The sequence below is a fragment of the Rana temporaria genome, chromosome 2 (assembly GCF_905171775.1).
Source record: "Rana temporaria chromosome 2, aRanTem1.1, whole genome shotgun sequence".
NCBI lineage: Eukaryota > Metazoa > Chordata > Amphibia > Anura > Ranidae > Rana > Rana temporaria.
In genome coordinates, this window is record NC_053490.1 from 532,982,410 (window position 1) to 532,998,398 (window position 15,989).

General features: G+C 47.2%; 1 protein-coding gene across 1 annotated transcript in view; it reads right to left on the reverse strand.

Annotated features, from left to right (window-relative positions):
• ATP6V1A (ATPase H+ transporting V1 subunit A) overlaps positions 1 to 14,334 on the reverse strand; it is a 90,730-nt gene extending 76,396 nt beyond the window's left edge. The window contains exon 1 of the mRNA XM_040339141.1: positions 14,224 to 14,334. The gene's annotated coding sequence lies outside the window, so the exon portion shown is untranslated. The remainder of the gene's footprint in view (positions 1 to 14,223) is intronic.
• Between the last annotated feature and the right edge of the window lie 1,655 nt (positions 14,335 to 15,989).

The following is a 15,989-nucleotide window of genomic DNA, read 5'->3' on the forward strand; positions in this document are numbered from 1 at the left end:
CTTTGCGGCGGTTTTTAACCGTTTCTCGGCCGTTAGCGGGGGGGTAAAACCGCCCCCCAGCTAGTGGCCCAACAGCGTCGCGAAATTGGTGGTAAAGCGTTGCATTAACGCTAACTCCATCCCCGCCCGCCCCAGTGTGAAAAGGGCCTAAAAAGGTCTAGTAAATGCAAAATTTCACTAAAGTAAATTTTAGGGCAATCAAAACACAATAAAAATTACTCAATTTCTTTGGTGAGATACAAAAGGCCAATTTTTCTATATTGTGAAAGATAATGTTACGCAGAGTAAATTGATACCCAACACCAGGGGTTGACAAATTTGCTTGGAATCTAGGAGCCAGGTAAAAAAGTTAGGAGCCAGAAAACGCGCCCCGTCCCGACGAGCTTGCTCGCAGAAGCGAACACATACGTGAGCAGCGCCCGCATATGAAAACGGTGTTCAAACCACACGTGAGGTATCGCCGCGATTGGTAGAGCGAGAGCAATAATTCTAGCCCTAGACCTCCTCTGTAACTCAAAACATGCAACCTGTAGATTTTTTTTAAACGTCGCCTATGAAGATTTTAAAGGGTAAAAGTTTGTCGGCATTCCACGAGCGGACGCAATTTTGAAGCGTGACATGTTGGGTATGAATTTACTCGGCGTAACATTATCTTTCATAATATAAAAAAAAAATGGGGATAACTTTACTGTTGTCTTATTTTTTAATTAAAAAAGTGCGCTTGCAAGACCGCTGCGCAAATACGGCGTGACAGAAAGTATTGCAACGGTCGCCATTTTATTCTCTAGGGTGTTAGGATAAAAAATATATATAATGTTTGGGGGTTCTAATTAGAGGGAAGAAGATGGCAGTGAAAATAGTGAAAAACATTAGAATTGCTGTTTAACTTGTAATGCTTAACTTGTAATACCAACGGCCACCACCAGATGGCCCCAGCTCACAATTCAAGTCGCCAGGACCCTATTTCTAGTCGCCATGGCGACCTGGCGCCCGGGATTTGTCGAGCCCTGCCCAACATGTCACGCTTCAAAATTGCGCCCGCTCGTGGAATGGCTACAAACTTTTAACCGGAAAAATCTCAAAAGGGGGGGGGGGGGGACGTTTAAACATTTCTACAGGTTGCATGTTTTGAGTTACAGGGGAGATCTAGAAATATTGCTCTCGCTCTAACGATCGCAGTTATAAAAATTATATATATATATATTTCTGTTTTGATTGCTTATTTTTGAAACTCCAGAGCAGACGGTTACATGAAGTTGTATCGTGGTGACAAACAGATCAAAACATCTTCCATTAAAGAGAGATTATTTCTTATTTTATTTAAATTTCCTATTTTTATTTTATATTTGTATCTATTTTCTGTTTTATGTACAATATTATTAAATTAGATATTTTTTTAGTATATTTTTTTATTATTAATAATACTGTACATGAGAGTAAATGCATAAAAATAAAAATAGTAAATAAAATAGAAAAAAAATAAAATAATAATCTCTCTAGAGGAAGGTGTTTGATCTGTAGGTGGTGTAGTGCTTTGCAGTTCCACCTAGTAGCACTACGATCACTGATTCAAATCCCAACCAACGCCAACACCTGCCTGGAGTTTGCATGTTCTCCCTGTGCCTGAGTGGGTTTCCTCCGGGTTCCCCCGGTTTCCTTCCACACTTCAAAGACATGCTGATTGGTTAATTGGCTCCCGTCTAAAAACTGTCCCTAGTACGTGTACGTATGTATGCGAGTTGGGGACCTTAGAGTGTAAGCCCCTTCAGGGCAGGGACCGATGTGATATATTATATTGTACAAAGTGCTGTGTAAATTGATGGCACTATATACAGCAAGTACCTGTAATAAATAAAACAACTCTCTGTAATCGTCTGCTCTGATGGAGTTAAAAAATAAAAATAAAATACATAAAAATAGTAAATGAAAAAAAAAAAAAAAAGATATAATAATATTATTATTATTATTAATCTCTCTATAATGGGTGATTCGTTGGTTACCATGATACAACTTCATGTAACCGCCGGCTCTGCTGGCGTTTCAAAGATAAAGGATAAAGAAAAAAAAAAAATCATAAAAGATCATAAACACAATAAATACAACGGAAACAATGTAGCAATGTTCAGTGTAAACAGAACAGAAAGAACGTCACAATTTAAAACTAAATCTATTGCGACAAACTAAAGTTTACCATACAAGAACGATCGTTCTGCCAGTTTTGCTGAATTGTGATCGGCACTTCAGATCTAATCTGTGTTTATATCACAGCACAGTGTAGTCAGTGGCTGTGTACAGTTTACACAGCAGGATTTGTGTGTTGGTGGAGATGGAATTGTGTCCCCCGAGGGCCTCCTGTGTGTGATCATCACTACCTGTACACTCCTCATTGCATGCAGCCACAGCAGTGTGCGTTCAGATCTGCGCACCGCTCCTGCCTGCGTGTCAGATTTTGACATGCGACCGTGTTCCGTGCAGCTGGTGCATCTGCATCGACTTCTATTGGCTGCCTGCAAAGGGGATAAACAAAGCAGCAAAAAGCAGCTCGGCACAGAGGACGGGTCCCGGTGATCTGCCGATATGGTTCCGGCTAACGAGATGGTTCCTGTAAGGACTGCGCAGGCGCAATCCTTGCCGACGAAAATCTCCGAACATCGGCCGGCATCCAGAGCGACGTGGAATTTGAGGAAAGTGGCCGGTCGGCCTCACATCCTCGCTTCGCTCGGGCGGCTCGCTCCGCTCGCTCGGCCTCCTGGCTCTTTTTTTAACATCCTCCAATCCACAGGGATTTTAAAGAATGAGCCTGAATGCCGGCCGAGGTTTGGAGATCTCCGTCGGCAAGGATTGCGCCTGCGCAGTCCTTACAGGAACCATCTCGTTAGGGGAACCTTAACGACAAGTCACCGGCGCTCCCATCTGAATACGGTTATATTTAGCAACCTTTCACCTGATCCAAGCAGAAGAAGCAATGTCCCCCGTATGAGATATGAGGCCTCGAGCACAGGGGAGATTTACCAATACCGGAGCACACAGGATTACCAGACTTGATATTCACACTTTTCAAATAATCAATGTTGGCCAGAAACTTACCAATACAGACCTCCTCCCCCTGTCACCGCACAGTGCTCGCTGCAGTCCCTGCCAATTTTTCAGCAGTGCGGTGGGCAGCAGAGAGATATCGTCATCTCTCACTGCCCGCGCCCCTACAGCAGGGCCACGAAGGTCACTCTTGACAGAGCTGCAGCAGGGGGCGAAGAGAGATAGCTACGTCCTCTCACCACCCGAATGTGGATGTTTTCCCACTTGGACGCCGCTAGGGAGAGGCTGCCAAAAGTAGTGAAAGCAAGAGACTGTGGCAAGTCACACGCTGCATCTGCGGGGCAGGAGACGGTGGCAAGTCACACGCTGCACCTGGGGGGCAGGAGACGGTGGCAAGTCACACGCTGCACCTGGGGGGCAGGAGACGGTGGCAAGTCACACGCTGAACCTGGGGGGGGCAGGAGACGGCGGCAAGTCACACGCTGAACCTGGGGGGGGCAGGAGACGGCGGCAAGTCACACGCTGAACCTGGGGGGGGCAGGAGACGGCGGCAAGTCACACGCTGAACCTGGGGGGGGGGCAGGAGACGGCGGCAAGTCACACGCTGAACCTGGGGGGGGCAGGAGACGGCGGCAAGTCACACGCTGAACCTGGGGGGGCAGGAGACGGCGGCAAGTCACACGCTGCATCTGGGTGGGCAGGAGACAGTGGCAAGTCACACGCTGCATCTGGGTGGGCAGGAGACGGTGGCAAGTCACACGCTGCACCTGGGGGGGGGCAGGAGACGGTGGCAAGTCACACGCTGAACCTGGGGGGGGGGCAGGAGACGGCGGCAAGTCACACGCTGAACCTGGGGGGGGCAGGAGACGGCGGCAAGTCACACGCTGAACCTGGGGGGGGCAGGAGACGGCGGCAAGTCACACGCTGAACCTGGGGGGGCAGGAGACGGCGGCAAGTCACACGCTGCATCTGGGGGGGCAGGAGACGGCGGCAAGTCACACGCTGCATCTGGGTGGGCAGGAGACGGCGGCAAGTCACACGCTGCATCTGGGGGGGCAGGAGACGGCGGCAAGTCACACGCTGCATCCGGGGGGCAGAAGACGGTGGCAAGCCACACGCTGCATCTGGGGGGCAGGAGACGGCGGCAAGTCACACGCTGCACCTGGGGGGCAGGAGACGGCGGCAAGTCACACGCTGCACCTGGGGGGGGCAGGAGACGGCGATAAGTCACACGATGCATCTGGGTGGAAAGTGACGGTGATGTACAGAATATCAGTACCCGTTATCGGCCTGAAAGGCAGCAGAAAATTGGTATCGGTCCTGAAAAAACGATATTGGTGGGCCCCTACTCAGCACACAGTTCAGTCCCTGTACAGCTGTGTGCACGAGGACCTATAGTACACATAATAAGCATGGTTAGGCACATCCTCCTACACGTAGATAGATTACTGCGTAACGGACGCCAATGGCGGCATTCCTGAACCGGCGTATCCAATTGTAAACACTACAGACATTATTCCAATGAAAGGCTGGAAATAATCCAGAGCTGGATGTGGACACTTCGGCCTTTCACTGTCCATGGAGGACCCGGGAAAGGAAAGCCAGTCATACAGAAGCATGACACACACACACACACACACACACACACACACACACACGATTGTCTTGTCACAACGTGTCCACACCGGTCTCACACAGCGACAATCTGCCATGTATGGGGGATACTCGCTGACCGCGCCAGGACCTCATCATTAAGGATGGGAAACAGCGGCAGAAGACCAAACTTTTCCGCTGCAATAACACCAAACACGCCAACGTGCTCCCATGTACTTTTATTATTGCTTGCTGCAATTCAGTTTGTATTGTATGTTGATACACCATGATACGTATCCTAATACAAGCTTACAGGTGCGTTTTGTTAAGGTTTCCATCGATTTACACATAAGATTTTTGAAAAAATAAAAAAAAATCTGTTTTAACCACTTCACCGCCGGGCCAATTTTGGCACTTTTCTTCATGTAAAAATCAAAAATGTTTTGCTAGAAAATTAATCAGAACCCCCCCCAAACATTTTATATATATTTTTTTAGCAGACACCCTAGGGAATAAAATGGCGGTCATTGCAACTTTATTTCCCCCCCCCCTCGCACGGTATTAGCGCAATACATTTTTCAAACGCCTTTTTTTGGGAAAAAAAACAGGTTTCATGAATTAAAAATAACAAAACAGTAAAGTTAGCCCAATTTTTTTGTATGTGAAAGATGACGTTACGCCGAGTAAATAGATACCTAACATGTCACGCTTTAAAATTGCGCTCGCTCATGGAATGGCGCCAAACTTCGGTACTTAAAAATCTCCATAGGCGACGCTTTGAATTTTTTTACAGGTTACCGTTTTCGAGTTGCAGAGGAGGTCTAGTGCTAGAATTGTTGCACACGCTCTAACGCACGCGGCGATACCTAACATGTGGGGTTTGGAAGGCGTTTACATATGTGGGCGGGACTTGCATGCGTGTTCGCTTCTGCGAGCGAGATAACGGGGACAGGGGCGTTTTGAATTTTTTTGTTATTTTACTTAATTTTTTTTATTTTAAAAAAAAAAAAAATTTTGTTGATCACTTTTATTCCTATTACAAAGAATGTAAACATCCCTTGTTATAGGAATAGTGTGTGACAGGTCCTCTTTATGGAGAGATGTGGGGTCAATAAGACCCCACATCTCTCCTCCAGGCTTACAAGCATGAAATCGGAGAAAAAAATAAAAATCACTGATCACATGCCGACAGCCGCAATTGCGGCTTTGTTTACTTCCGGGTACCGGGCGTGACGTCATAACCTTGTGCCTGGGCCTTTGATGGTCATAGAGATGACTGGTGACCATCTGGTCACCAGTCATCTCTATGCTTTCCAGGCAGCGCCGACCGATTCGCTCTGCGGGCCCCCGATGGCACGGGAGACCCCGGAGAAGCACCGGATGGAGGCAGGAGGGGGGGGGGTCCCCTCCCGCTGCCTATAAGAACGATCAAAAGACGGGATCGCCGCTTTGATCGTTCTTATCGTGCACAGAATCGGCGGCTGAAGACGGCGATATCTGAATGATGCCTACATTTTTCTAACAGTTAGTGGGGTTTAAATCAAAGTTCGCATTTGACCACAGTGGCGAGAAAATTCTAAGGCGCAGCTTAAATTTTTTTTTCGCAAACAAATGTTTTTTTTTCCTAACAGCGCACGTGGTTTTCATTTAGGAAAGTCCATTCATTCCAAAAAACAAAAATGTTCAAAAAGCAAGATAAAAAAAGAAATAAAAAGAAATTGAATGACCTTCATCAAGCTTACATGTACTTACAATATTTATTCAAAAAATCTACTACAAAAACGTATAACCCAGTGTAAAGCCTCGTACACACGATCGGATTTCCATCGCACAAATCCGCGGAATTTTGTCCGAAGGGCGTCGGCCTTGAACTTGTTCTGCATACAGACGGCAAAACTTTGTCAGCCAACAAACATGAAACTACGTGGTTTTTCTGCTCTTTAGGGCCACCCTTTGGGCAACTTCTGATAATGTTGTGTTATGGTTAGGGGGGGGGGGTGCTGTTAGGGATGGATGATTGTGGGTATTTGTGCTACAAGAGGTACTTTGGGGGGAGAGATTGGTGCTAGGATGGGAAATTGGAGGTATAGGAATTGTGTTTAGAGAGGATATTTGAGGGGGAGAAGATTTGTGCTAGGAGGGGGACATTTGTGTGTGGGGAGAGGGATTTATGCTGCGGGGAATATGGGGGCGATTTGTACTAGGAAGAGGGGAAACTGATGCTTAGGGGGTATGCATGCATATTAGTGCTCGCGTTTTAAAGGGGGCGGGGGAATTTTTGCTGACACATATAGCTGGATTCAGAAAGCTTTACGCCGGCGTATCAGTAGATACGCCGGCGTAACTCTGAATCTACACCGTCCTAAATTTAAGCGTATTCTGGAAACCAAATACGCTTAAATTAGGCTAAGATACGAGCGGCGCAAGTCTCCTACGCCGTCGTATCTTAGGGTGCATATTTACGCTGGCCGATAGGTGGCGCTTCCGTTGAGTTCGGCGTAGAATATGCAAATGACTAGATACGCCGATTCAGATACGTACGTGCGCCCGGCGCTTTTTTTTTTTACGTCATTTACGTGCGGCTTTTTCCGGCGTAAAGTTAGTCGAACAAATAGCTGGCCTAGTCAATGTTAAGTATGGCCGTCGTTCCCACGTCGAAATTTGAAATTTTTACATAGTTTGTGTAAGTCGTCCGTGAATGGGGCTGGACGTCATTTACGTTCACGTCGAAACCAATACGTCCCTGCGGCATACTTTGGAGCAATGCACACTGGCATATGTACACGAACGGCGCATGCACCGTTCGTAAAAAACGTCAATCACGTCGGGTCACCACCATTTACATAAAACACGCCCCCCTCATCCTCATTTGAATTAGGCGCGCTTACGCCGGCCCCATTTACGCTATGCCGCCGTAACTTAGGAGGCAAGTGCTTTGTGAATACAGCACTTGCCTCTCTGACTTACGGCGGCGTAACGTAAATACGGTACGCTACGCCGCCTGAAAGATGCGCCGCCGTACCTGAATCTAGCTAATAGTGCTCATACATTTTGGGGGGGGGCACAATTTGGCATGTTCGCCCTGGGCTCTAGGTGACCTTGTCCCGATGACTTGTCGTTTAGGTTCCCCTATCGAGATGGTTCCCCGATCAAGATGGTTCCTGTAAGGACTGCGCAGGCGCAATCCTTGCCGACGGAAATCTCCGAACCTCGGCCGGCATCCAGGCTCATTCCTAAACATCCCCGTGGATTGGAGGATGTTAAAAAAAAAGCCAGGAGGCCGAGCGAGCCGTCCGAGCGAAGCAAGGACGTGAGGCCGACTGCCCACTTTCCCCAAATTCCACGTCGCTCTGTCGGCAAGGATTACGCCTGCGCAGTCCTTACAGGAACCATCTCGATAGCCAGAACCATATCATCAGATCACCGGCACTGGCCCGAGAGGCCGCATATGGCTGACTCCGAAGGGGTTAAAGCTGGCCCTATGCTGATGAAAATTTAGCCGGATCAGCAAGAGTGAGCCTAATTTTCGATCAACGTGGCCATCTCTGCTTAACAGAAGTCCAGCCAATCAGATGCAGCTGCTGATTGGGAAGTTCTGAGCGCTATGGGTTCCGTTGGAATACAACATCCTGGTGGGGGGATTCCTTTATCCAACTCATTAGTGTGTCGCCCCCCCCCCCCCCCCATCCACACAAACAGTGTATTTCCAGAATACTTTGTACGGACACAATCCATGAGAAGCAACACCGAGATGCAAAAACGGTGAAAGAAAAAAAAGATTTGAATAAAAATAAAGTATTCTAATGTATAATAAATAACTTACAGCTAACTTTTCCCTGTGAGCAGCATGCAGATTCATGGCGAGTCCCCAGAGGGGGGGTGTCCATCCATGCGCAACGCCAGAGACCCAACACACTGCACAATCAATAACACGCCATCTGCCCTCTATTCACCCTTAAAGCCGGATCCCGGCCTCCCTCCTTCATTACCGGCAGAGCTACCAGTCCTGAGACTGCGTCGTCATACAATGGGAATTCATCGCACGCCGTTCTCTCCACCGAATACATCAAATATGGGAATCGCACAACGAGATCAGCAGCACTTTCCAGCTCTGTATTTACTGTATTTTCAACAATATCTATACAATCAATGGTAAACGGACAGATATATAATTTTACACACACACACACACACATCACAGAGGGCACAAATACAGTATACACCGACACCTACAAGGAGTATACAGCGTCACCCAGCAGCACTGATGGAAATCTGATGTGGTGAATGGCGTCCCGCGGGTAGTATTACGATTAGAAGACAATTCATCATCTAATATGTCATGGAGCCGACATCCAAGGGGGCAGCACGGGTCTAATGTAATAGAATTACTGATAGAGGGGATGTAAAGGCTCATTCTGTTTATTAACCACTTAAGGAGCGGAAGGATTTAACCCCCCTCAAATGACCGGGACATTTTTTGCGATACGTCACTGCGTCGCTTTACCTGACAACTGCGAGGTCATGTCACGTTGTACCCAAATAAAATTGACACCCCCACAAAATATATTTTTGGTGGTATTTGATCACCTCTGCGGTTAATATTTTTAGCGCTACAAAACGATAAAAAATAAAAGAAAATAATAAATGTATCGTTTTGCAGGTAAAAAATTAAATAAAATAAAAACACATTTATTCTTTTTTACTCCGCAGCCTTTAAAGCATTGCACCAGCGATCAGTGCCCCCTTAACCCTTTCGCTGCCAGGTCATATGGACCCGACAGCGAGGGGGTTTTACCGCCACTGGGGTTGTGTGTAAATCTGACAAGCAGACTCCTGCCTGTCAGATGGAAGCACCCCCCCCCCCCCAGTAACGGTGGTCCCCACCTCTCCATGTATTCCAGAGTTCCGCTTGCCCATCTGTGGTCCCAAGACAGGCACTGCAGGTGCCCCTGGGTAGAGGGGGGGGAAGAAGAGCTGACGCACGTCTGCTCTCGTCCCCTCCTTGTTGCTGACGCAGAAAGCAACGCGTTTGACATCACTTCCGGGTCAGCCTCTCGGTGTCCCCGGCCAGCAGACCCAGAAAATAATGTATTGCAACACGATCTGCATTGCATTACATTCAGTGGAGCACAGGGGGACAGTGGGGGTCTTTTAGACCCTGGACGTCTCATGAAAGAGAACCTGGAGCAAAAGCAATATTTCCAGCACCAGTCCTCCTCCGTAACACGAAACTAGGGGGCTTTTAAAGCGTTGCCTATGGAAAATATAGGGTACTGAAGTTTGTCGCCATTTCACAGGCGCACACAAATTTAAGGTTGGACATGTTGAGTATCCATTTACTCGGTGCAACCTCATCTTTTATATTTTATCAATACAATTGGATAATTTATTGCGTTTGAGTGCCCTAAAATTAACTTTAGTGTATATTTTACTGACGTTACCTTTGCGGTAATATCATAAAAAAAAAAAAAAAATTGAACTACCACTATTTTATTCTCTAGGGTTGTCTGCTTTCAGAAAATATATGTTTTGTGGGTTTTATGTAAAATGCTCTGGCAGTTTTTCAACACAGGCAGGGAGAGGGAAGTGTTTGCAAACTTGTTTTCCAGGAAAATTTGGGGCAATTTTATTTTTGCAAAAGGCTCGCTCTGAAGTGACGCCATCACACCCACCTCTTAAAAAGGGTCCACCTAAGGGAGCCTGTTCTACCACTGACACTTCTGGAAGTGTTGCTCTTCCACCAACCACCCTCATAGGATGAAGGGGTCATCGGGAAGAACCGCAGGACACTTCAACAGAGTGGCAATCAGTGACGCAGGGGGGGGTAAAATGTATACTATCTGCTTTTGCAGGAACATTTTGGCCAATCTAATTATTGCAGGAGGCTCACTCTGAAGTGACGTCATCACGCCCCTTGCTTAAAGTGTAAGTAAACCCACCTATCATTTTCAGCCATGGAAGCTGCCATCTTGGCCTATATTTAATCTTCAACTGCCATGGTGCTGCACATGTGATCAGTTACGACACCAGCCATTGGATGGTTTGGCCGTTTGGTTGAGAGCACAACCAATGTGACAGTTAGCAATCCCGGCATGCCGCAAATGTAACTGCTTTTTGAAACTGTTAAATCGATGGGTTTACTTCCGCTTTAAGGAGTCATCATCTACGGGTGCCAGTTCTGCCACTGACAATTCTGTGAGTGTCGCTCTCACGTCAACCACCATCACAGGGTGAAGGAGTCATTGGGAGAAACCACAGAACACTTCAACACAGCAACGTTCAGTGAGGCAGGCGACAGGAGAGGTAAGTGTTTGCAATCTTGTTTTGCAGGAACATTTCAGCCAATCCAAGTCCCTTTTCACACTGGGGCCACCCATGCGTTAGCGGTAAAGCACCCGCTTGTTTTAGCAGGGCTTTACCACTGGTTAAGCGGCACTTTTCGGACGATACTGGGGCGCTTTTAACCCCCGCTTGCGGCCGAAGAAGGGGTTAAAAACTTCTGTGTTGCGGCACTTCAAGAGCACTGCCTATTCATTGCAATGGGCAGGGGTGTTTTGGGAGCGCTGTATACAGCGCTCCTAAACCACACCAAATATGCTGCTTTAAGGACTTTTTCTAATGTCCCACAAGCGCACCACACTAGTGTGAAAGCACTTGGGCTTTCACAGTCGGGCGGCATGGGAGGCAGCTTTCAGGCGCTATTTCTAGCGCTAAAACGCCTGAAAACTGCCTCAATAATAATAATAATAATAATAATAATAATAATAATTATTGCAAGAGACTCGCTCTGAAGGGACGCCATCAGACACCCCCCCCCCCCCCTCTTAAAAAGGAGTCGTCAACGAGAGCCAGTTCTGCCAATGAAATTCTGGGAGTGTCGCTCTCCCGTTGACCACTATCACGGGATGAAGGAGTCATTGGGAGGAACCGCAGAACGCTTCAACATAGTGGCAATCAGTGCCGGAGGCGGCAAGAAAGGTAAGCGTATACAATCTGCTTTTACAGGAACATTTTTGGCCAATCTAATTATTGCAGGAGGCTCGCTCTGAAGTGACGTCATCACGCCCCTCACTTAAAGAGTCGTCGTCCACAGGAGCCTGTTCTGTCACTGTCCCGCCAACCACCATCACAAGATGCAGAAGTCATTGCTAGGAAATGCAGAACTCTGCAACACAGCGGCGTTCAGTGACACAGGAGACAGGAGAGTTAAGTGTTTACAACTTGTTTTGCAGGAACATTTTGACCAATCTAATTATTGCACGAGGCTCGCTCTGAAGTGATGCCATCACGCCCGCCTCTTAAAAAAGGGCCCGTCCACCTACCAACAATTCTGGGAGTGTCGCTCTCCCACTGACCACTACCATAGCATGCAGGGGTCATTGGGAGAAACAGCAGAACGTTTCAACACTGTGGTGTTCAATGACGTAAGCGGCAGGAGAGGTAATTTGCCCAAAATGTTTCGGCAGATGGTAAACACTTACCTCTCCTGCCACCTACGTCACTGAATGCCGCTGTGTTGAAGCGTTCTGTGGTTCCTCCCAATGACCCCTGCATGCTATGATAGTTGTCTGTGGGAGAGCGACACTCCCAGAATTATTGCTAGCAGAACGGCGTTTTTTGGACGGGCCCGTTTTAAGAAGTGGGGGGCGTGAGGGCGTCACTTCAGAGCGAGTCTTTTGCAATAATTAGATTTGTGGAAACATTTTGGCCAAACAAGGTTGTAAACACCTCTCCTGTTGCCTGCGTCACTGAATGCCGCTGTGTTGAAGCGTTCTGTGGTTCCTCCCAATAACGCTTGCATCCTATGATAGTGGTCCACGGGAGGCTCCCGTAGACTCCTCTTTAAGCGAGAGGCGTGATGACGTCACTTCAGAGCGAGTCTCCTGCAATAATTCGATTGGCCAAAATGCTCCTGCAAAAAGCAGATTGTATACACTTACCTCCCCTGCGTCACTGAACGCCGCTGTGTTGAAGCGTTCTGCGGTTCCTCCCAATGACACCTGCACCCTGCGATAGTGGTCAGCGGCAGAGCGACACTCCCAGAATTGTCAGTAGCAGAGCTGGCTCCCGTGAACGGGTCCTTTTTAAGAGGGGTGGTGTGATGTCGTCTCTTTAGAGCGAGCCTCTTGCAATAATGAGATTTCTTTTGCAGGAAAAAAAAAATTGTCAATCTAATTATAGCAGGAGGCTCGCCTCTGAAGTGACGCCATCACGTCCCTCACTTAAAGAGCAAGGATGAGCTCCGGCGGGTTCGCAGAGTCCGCGTGCAGAGCCCGCCAGGAAGTCGGCACTGCACTGTGCTAATCACAGGCAGCGAGACATTTCTAGATCTCTGCATCGGCACAATGTTTCACTGCCTGTGATTAGCGCAGCGCAGTGCCAAATTCCTGGCGGGCTCTGCGAACCCGCCAGAGCTCATCCTTATTAAAGAGGAGTCGTCTACGGGAGCCAGTTCTGCCACTGACAATTATGGGAGCGTCGCTCTCCCACCAACCACTATCACAGGGTGCAGGGGTCATTGGGAGGAACAGCAGAACTCTAAAACCACAGCGGCGTTCAGTGACACAGGCGGCAGGGGAGGCAAGTGTATACAATCTGCTTTTGCAGGTACACTTTTGGCCAGATTGTATACACTTACCTCCCCTGAGTCACCGAATGCCACTGTGTTGAAAAGTTCTGCGGTGCCTCCCAATGACCCCTGCATCCTGTCATGGTGGTCGGCGGGACAGTGGCACTCCCAGAATTGTCAGTGGCACTACTGACTCCGTGGACGGGTCCTTTTTAAGAGGGGAGGGTGGGGGGTGTGCTGGCGTCACTTCAGAGCGTCCTGCAATAATTAGATTGGGCAAAATCTTCTTGCAAAAAGCAGACGGTAATCAACAGATTCAGTGACGCCATAACGCCCCTCTCTCTTGAAGTGGAGTCGTCCACGAAAGGCCGCTCTGCTACCGACACTTCCGAAAGTGCAGGACGCTTCAACACAGCAGCGTTCAGTGACGCAGTTGGCAGGAAGTTTTTTTTTTTTTTTGGACAATTTAAATACTGCAGCAGGCTTGCTTTGAAGGGACACAATCACGACTACAACCAGGCGCATTCCCAACGGCAGTCACGTATATCCTTACCAAGTCACTGACCCCGAACGAAGCATGCAGCCAGTGAATTCTGCTGGATGGGTTCTCTTGAATTCTGTATTGAAATAAAAACATTTTCATTGCACCTGGAGAGCGCAAGCGCACTGAATAAAAACGCTGCAGCCTGCAATTCCGCCATATTTCTATACGGGGAATATTATCATACCAGGACACATTATCATTATTATATCTATAGCAGGGCTGGGACACTGCTGGTACTATTTATTTGCAATGAGTACAGTGTGCATATTTTGTTTTATTTTTTTTTGTATATATATATATATATATATATATATATATATATATATATATATATATATATATATACACGCACATATCTCCATGATGGAGTGTCAGTCCTTGTCAGACACTGTCATTTCATTCATTGTCCTGTACACCTCCCCGCGGCCTACTCCCCCAGCCTGCCTAGTAGTAGGGCTGTAGGCCGCACACCTCCACTTACCTGCCGTAAGAGGGGATTCCCGGAGCTCCGTGTCACAGGCCCGGCTAGGATATTCGCTTCTTCGTCCCACTGCAGCAGATCACCGACCGTCACCGATCACCTGACAGCAATCTCTCCCCCTCCCACCCGCCTTCCAGGGAGCTGACTAGAGGCCGCGACCGCCATCTTGGATGAGGGCAAAGTGCCAGTCCCTTCTTGTACCCACAATGTAGTTGATGCTATGTGTATGAGGGGTTTGTTATAGTGAGTGTGCAGCAACTGAACATTCATCTATTTCAATGCCAACCCCATTGAAAAAAAAAAAAAACAACAACAACAAAAAAACACACACACAAGTGGAGTCATTGCTTGTAGCAACTGACTAGAAGTCATGTATTTTTTAATGACAGAAACCTGACTGGTTGCTAAGGAAACACATTCACTTTTATGCTTATTTTCATTGGGGGTTATTTACAAAAGGCAAATCCACTTTGCACTACAAGTGCAATGTGCACTTGAAATTGCACGGAAAGCGCACTTGGAAGTGAAGTTGCTGTGGATCCGAAAGGGACATGCAAGGAAAATATAAAACAGCATTTTAGCTTGTACATGATTGGATGATAAAATCAGCAGAGCTTCCCCTCCTTTCAGATCTACCCCTCAGATTTACAGCGAGTGCACTTCCAAGTGCGCTTTCAGTGCAATTTCAAGTGCACTTGGCACTTGTAGTGCAAAGTGGATTTTCCTTTCGAAAATAACTCTCATTGTCTTCATTTTTGGTGAACTGGACCAGATTGTGGCCTTGTTTTCCAGCAGCAGTTCGGTCTCTCTCAGACGGTCGGTAGGGGGTGCCCAAGCCATCAGTTTTAGTAGATCAGTTTAGGTAGATACGCGGATTCAGAAATGTACGTCCGCCCGACGCATCTTTTTACGTCGTTTACGTAAGGCTTTTTCCCCTGCTTTATGAGGCATATCCTATGTTAAGTATGGACGTCAGGCCAGCGTCAAATTTTCCGTCGATTACGTTGTTTGTGTAAGTCGTTCGCGAATAGGGCTGTACGTAAGTTACGTTCACGTCGAAAGCATTGACTATTTGCGGCGTAATTTGGAGCATGCGCACTGGGATACGTTCACGGACGGTGCATGAGCCGTTAGTAAAAAACGTCATTTACGTGGGGTCAGCCATCATTACCATACAACACGCCCACTGCATGGATAATTTGAATTCCGCGGGCTTACGCCGGACAACATACGCTACGCCGCCTTAACTTAGGGCACAGGTTCTTTCTGAATACAGAACCTGCCTCACTATGTTACGGTGGCGTAGCGTATCTGAGATACGCTACGCCCGCACAAATTTACGCCAGGCTTTTTGAATCCGGCCCTATATATATATATATTTTTTTATAGCAGGGACCCTAGATAATTAAATGATGATCGTTGCAACTTTTATGCCACACTATATTTGCGCAGCGGTTTTTCAAACGCAATATATTTTTTTCAGACTTTAATTTTAATGAATTTTAATGAAAAAAAAAGCACAATATATAACCCATTTTTTGGGTAAAATATGAAAGACGATGCTACACCGAGTAAATAGATACCTAACATGTCATGCTCATAAATTGCGCATGCTTGTGGAATGGCAACAAACTATGATACTTACAGTTGTATTCAAAATTATTCAACCCCCACTGAAATTGATTGTTTTGGCCAGTTTGACATTGATTTTGATCATCCTGTCATCCTGCTTACAATTAAATCAAAGAGGCACGTGTAGGTCAGAC